Source organism: Ornithorhynchus anatinus, chromosome 4 (genome assembly GCF_004115215.2).
Source record: "Ornithorhynchus anatinus isolate Pmale09 chromosome 4, mOrnAna1.pri.v4, whole genome shotgun sequence".
Classification (NCBI taxonomy): domain Eukaryota; kingdom Metazoa; phylum Chordata; class Mammalia; order Monotremata; family Ornithorhynchidae; genus Ornithorhynchus; species Ornithorhynchus anatinus.
This window is the reverse complement of record NC_041731.1, coordinates 77,751,590-77,757,712: the sequence shown is the minus strand read 5'-3', so window position 1 is coordinate 77,757,712 and position 6,123 is coordinate 77,751,590. Positions and strand designations below refer to the sequence as shown.

Below are 6,123 nucleotides of genomic sequence, written 5' to 3'. Positions count from 1 at the left end.
GAGGAAGTGAAGGGTGGTGGAGGAAGGTAGGGGAGCAGGAGGGAGAGAAGAAGGAAGGGGGAAGGGAGGGAGAGAAGAAGGAAAGGGGGAGGTAGGGAGGATAAATCTTTGAAAGCCCCTCCACAATTCAGGCATGACTCCGCTGCACTGGGGTAGGGTGGGGAGGATTGGGACTGGGAAGACAGAGCTTGTCCTCCTGGGAGTCTTTCACTGAGCTCTCCTCAGGGCTTGGGGCAGAGTTCTCCAGGCCTGCTCTCTTTCACAACAGGTCCACGTCTGCTCTCCTTATCCTAGTATCTACCCAGCAGCCAGTACAGTGCTTGGCACACCCTAAGCATTTATCACATACCACAGCTATCATTATCATTTCCGCCTTACTGAGTTGCACTTGGAATTTATTAGGAAGCGATGCCTTCCTGTGAGGATTTTTCTTAGTTCAGGTCAAAAACCCTATTTCTCTTTCACCGATCTCTAGCTCCATTTCTCAAGACACGGTTCTCCCGTGTCGTCAATCTGAGGATTCTCTGTATCACCGTTACGCATCAGTAGCACACATGGAGAGCTGCCTGGGTGCAGAGCAGAGGTCTGTACTGGATGCCTTCCGCCTGTAGAACGTCGTTATCAGAGGAATATTCCCTAATTTCCTAACTTCTTAGATTTGAGATTCGAGAAGCAGCATGGCCTAGTGGATGAAGCACAGGCCTGGGAGCCAGAGGACTTAGGTTCTAATCCCGGCTCTGCCATTTGCCTGCTGTATGGCCTGAGACAAGTCAATTCGCTTCTCTGTGCCTCAGTTTCCTCAAATACAAAATGGGGATTTAATACCTGTTCTCCCTCCTACTTAGACCATGAGCCCCATGTGGGACAGGGACTGTATCTGGTCTAATTGATTTGTATCTAACCCAGTGCTTCCCCTCTCAGGGCCGCACCCGGAGAGTTTCCAGTCCTCTACCAGTCTCGGCTATGGGAGGGAGAGTCAAGCAGAGGCCTACACATTCCATTCCTAGCTTGGCCAGCGGCTAGAAAGTGGAAGGCCATCTGCTACAAGTCTAAACTCACCCATGCTGGGCAGCGGCAGCATGGGAGAGAGTCGAGGGTGGAGGCTTGAGTTTACCGCACGGAAGGCGGCACCGGTAAATCACTTCCGTATTTTTACCAAGTAAACTTTCTGGATCCGCTATCAGAACGATTACAGATGGAGAGGAGATTATCCTGGAAGAGATGCGTCCATGGTGTCGCCACGGGTCGGAAACGACTGGACGGCATAAGACAAGACAAGACCCCAGTGCTTAGAACGTACTTGACACATAGTAAGAGCTTTACAGACACCATAAAAATAATGGAACACCCCATAGGAGCCACGGACTGTGTCTAATTCCCATCTGTGTATTCCCTCCCAGAGTTTACTACAGTGCACTCCACATAATAAACACTCAATAAATACCTTTACTACTAATCATGCTCCAGCCAAAATACACATCGGAAGCCCATTCTGTGGCAGAAGTGAGGGTGTCTTCCGTGTGCCAGTGCTGTCTTGGGCATTTGGGAAAGCACAATAGGTGTAAAAGACACCATCCCTCACCATAATTATAACTTAATGGAGCAAACAGGCACATGCAGATTCTTTTCAAAGAGTTGGAGCAGAAGGAAGAACCAAGTTGCAAATGGCCCTCGAAGGAGTATGGGAAGATGAATAAATAAGTGAAAACAGAAGGAGCATATCCCGAGCAATCCATCCATGAGATGTCTGACTGGCCGTTAGGATAACCCAGCCTGGGGGGTGGGAATTCATCCTGGAAAACGTCCCGAAGGTCTTGGAAGCGGGTGTCGGCCCAAACACCGATTTCAGCAGACAGCCGTGGGTCCCGCTCTCCTCCACCTTCGAAGATTGCACCTTTGGATCCTGGAAATTCTGATGGGGGCCGATCACGGAGCCCAAGCTCCTTGCCGGGAGCTTGGGGCGAGGGACAGTGGGGTGAGGGGAGGGGAGGGGAGGGGCCCGGCTCCGATGATCCGTCCAAATCTTAGGGTTGGTCGTAGTGTGCTTGGCTCCAGCTTCGCCGGCAATGTGGGGCTGGTCCATCCCTGGGGCCGTTAGTCATCAAATAAAACTTAAATTGACTCGATTTCCTGAGCTCCTTACTGACATTTTCCATGACCAATTGTCTTTCGGTCTTAACTTTGAACCCAGTTCCCCCTCTTTCCCTCTAGACTAAGCTCATCATGGGCAGGGAATGTGTCTGCTAATTCTGTTGTATTGTACTCTCCCAAGTGCTTAGTACAGTATTCTGCACATCGTGAGTGCTTAATAAATACAGTTCACTGACTGATGGGTAGAGTTAACGAAATAAGGACAATAATCCATTTTTGCGCCAGTTAGACACTCATGCCTTTCTCTTTCTAGGTGCTGTATAATTCTTCTTTGAACTGGTTATTCAGGTTGCCACGTTTATTTTTCTAAGGAAGCTGATTTTATAAGCTAAAAATAGTAACACCCTGAATTTGTCTAGCTCTTTTATACTCCACAAAGTACTTTCACATCGGCAATCAATTAATGGTAATTTACTGAGGGCTTACCTTGTGCCAAGCACTGAACTAAGTTGGGATCATAAAATATAACTGAGTTGGTAGATATCAGTAAAGTCATTTTATCCCCCTAATATCCCTATAAGATAGGGAAAGGCAAATACTACCCCTCCCCAAGTTAGAAGCGATGAAGAAAGAGTGGCGCAGAGAGGTTAAGTGACTTGCCCTGGGTCACTCAGCCAGCCAGGAGCAGAGTTGGGGCTAGAGTCCGAGATTCTGACTTCCATAATCACACTCTTTCCACTAGTCTGTGCTTTTTTCTTCCCTTAATAAGACAATAAGGCTAATAATTTTAAAATAGAAATAATTTCTTCCTGCACTTGTTTCCCTGTTTTGAACTGAAAAACGAGCAAGTCCACAGTTATGGTCAGCTGGTTTTCCCCACCCAAGTTGGGCTTTTTAGTCTTCTGTCCCCAGACCTCTTTGCGGGGGGGACTGGGGGGAGAGGGAAGGGGTTATGAGAACTGGAGTGAGGTGTCTAATTCCCTTTCCAAAAACAGCAGCCTCTTCAACCCCAAGAGTATTGTGTCCAAAATTCTTCTGAGGAAGTTACTGAACTCATCCCACAACGTCACTCCTTGATGATTTTTCTCTGCCAAGTTGTGCAGGCTGAACAAACATCACTGTTCTAGACAAGGGGAATTTTGGAGAAGACCTCGACTGAGATTTTCTGCCAAGTTGTCCCAGAAGTTAAATGGTCAGTGATTCCCCATTCCAGATCAGAAATTGCTCAGTGAATCCGATTCCCCGTTTGGGTGGGGAGCTTTATGGGGAGAGGAAGGTGGGGATCTCATGGATCACGGCAAAGGAAGATCATTTTGGCCACTGCATGGGGGTTGACTTTGTTTTTAAGGCTTTTGTTAAGCGCTTATTATGTGCCAGGAGCCGTACTGAGCACTGGGGTAGATACAAGTAAATCATATTGAACACAGTCCCATGGGGCTCACTATCTTAACCCCCTTTTTACAGAAGAGGTAACTGAGGTCCAGAGAAGTGAAGTCACTTGCTCAGGGTCACAGAGCAGACAAGTGGAAAAGCTGGGATTAGAACCCAGGTCCTTCTGACTCCCACTTGGTCCATCCACTTGGCTATGCCGCTTCCACTTGGACATGCTGCTTCTCCAAGAGAGAAAAGGACTGTAAGGGGGAAAAAGTGAAAGAGAGAGGCCAAAGAAGAAATTCCATCAATTACAATGACTTCCTGTTCTGGGAGCAGGGCACTACCCTGGAGGCCTATTTGAGGTCGGAGGGTGGTAATCATAATATTTGTTAAGCGCCTACTATGTGCCCATCTCTGTCCTAAAGGCCGGGGTAGATGCACAGTCTTAATCCCGGCTCTGCCACTTAATAATGTGGATATTTGTTAAGCGCTTGCTTACTATTTGCAGAGCACTGTTCTAAGCGCTGGGGTAGACACAGGGAAATCAGGTTGTCCCACGTGGGGCTCACAGTCTTAATCCCCATTTTACAGATGAGGGAACTGAGGCACAGAGAAGTTTAGTGACTTGCCCACAGTCACACAGCTGACGAGTGGCAGAGCTGGGATCGGAACCCATGACCTCTGACTCCAAAGCCCATGCTCTTTTCACTGAGCCACGCTGCTGTGGGACTGTGTGCAAGCCATTTCACTTCTCTGTGCCTCAGTTACCCCATCTGTATAATGGGTATTAAGACTGTGAGCCTCACGTGGGACAACCTGATTACCCTGTCTCTACCCCGGCACTTAGAACAGTGCTCTGCACATAGTAAGCGCTTAACAAATACCAACATTATTATTATTATTAATCCCCATTTCACAGATGAAGTAATTGCGGCACAAAGGAGTTAATTAACTTGTCCAAGGTCACCACAGCATACGAGTGGCAGAGCTGGGATTAGAACCCACATCCTCTGACTTCCAAAACTGGGCTCAGGCCACTAGGCCATACTTATTTCCAATGCTAAGAGTTGATGTTTGATGCAGAGAGACACAGGGACCCAGTTACGAAGAAAGGAGAGATATGAGCCAAGTGATGTGTTTTACTTTAATTTTACATGGCCAAGTGCCTACATACTTGTCTTTCATACTTAAGGAAGACTCCCAACAGTGAAATTCATTGCCAGGTGGGTGTGTGCTAAGGCCCAGTGTGAGATCTACACTTGAGCAGACATAAAGACGGGGCCTTCTTGTGCTCTTAGGTTTTCTTTTGTGGCTTCTGGTGCTGTTTTTGTTTCTGCCTCCTTATCTCATGATTCTTAGGAAGTTTCTGCCCTCTAAAAAGTTTCTTCTTTCCTGTTGGCAGGTGCACCTGGTTAGGGTGGCCAGTCAGTCAATTGTATTTACTGAGCGCTTACTGTATGCAGAGCTCTGTACCAAGTGCTTGGGAGAGTACAGTATAACAGTATAGCTAAAGCACATAATAGATGCTTAACAAATATCATGATTATTATTATTATTATTAACTCTTCACAATCTGCTTCAGGACCCTTCACTTACTTACCCCACCTTATCTATCTGCTCTTTTCACCCACTATTCCCCCATTTGCTGTCTTGGCTCCTCTCAAGCAAACCCTCACTTTCTACTCACCCACATTTTTTTTTATGGTAAGCACTTACTATATCCCAAGCTAATCACCTGGGAGCTGGAGAAGTAGCGTGGCTCACTGGAAAGAGCACGGGCTTTGGAGTCAGAGGTCATGGGTTCGAATCCCGGCTCGGCCACTTGTCAGCTGTGTGACTGTGGGCAAGTCACTTCACTTCTCTGTGCCTCAGTTCCCTCATCTGTAAAATGGGGATTAAGACTGGGAGCCCCACGTGGGACGACCTGATTCCCCTGTGTCTACCCCAGTGCTTAGAACAGTGCTCTGCACATAGTAAGCAGCTTAACAAATACCAACATTATTAGTTACGGGAGTAGATACAAGATAATCGGGTTGGTCACCGTCCCTGTCCCACATAGGGCTCACAACCTTAATCCCCATTTTTTAGATGAGGTAACTGAAGTACAGAAAAGCTGTGACTTGCCCAAGGTCATAGAGCAAACAAGTGGTGGAGCTGGGATTAGAACCCACATCCTCTGACTCCCAAGGTCACAGAGAAAGGTAATAATTTTTTGTATGGTATTTGTTAAGTGCTTACTATGTGCCAGGCACAGTATTAAGCACTAGGTAATCAGAATGGACACAGTCCCTGTCCCACATAGGGCTCACAGTCTTAATCCCCACTTTACCGGCAGGGTAACCGAGGCACAGAGTAGTGAAGTGACTTGCCCTAGGTCATACAGCAGACAAGTGGAGGAGCCGGGATTAGAACCCAAATCCCTCTGACTCCTAGGACCACGCTCCATCCACTAGACCGCACCGCTTTCTCAGTAATAATAACTGTGGTGTTTGTTAAGCATTTACCAAGTGCTATGCACTGTACTAAGCACTAAGGTGGATACAAGCGAATCGAGTTGGACACGGTTCCTGTCCCACATGGGGTTCACAGTCTTAATCCCCATTTCACAGATGAAATGGAGTGACTTGCCTAAAGTCACACAGCAGACAAGTGGCAGAG

The 6,123-nt window shown here is 47.4% G+C and overlaps 1 non-coding gene across 1 annotated transcript; it reads left to right on the top strand.

Moving 5' to 3' along the window:
• The first annotated feature begins 911 nt into the window (after positions 1–911).
• On the top strand, positions 912–1,049 carry LOC114811705. The gene has a single exon (XR_003759401.1). It is a non-coding gene; the product is annotated as a small nucleolar RNA SNORA7 (small nucleolar RNA).
• Positions 1,050–6,123: the final 5,074 nt, after the last annotated feature.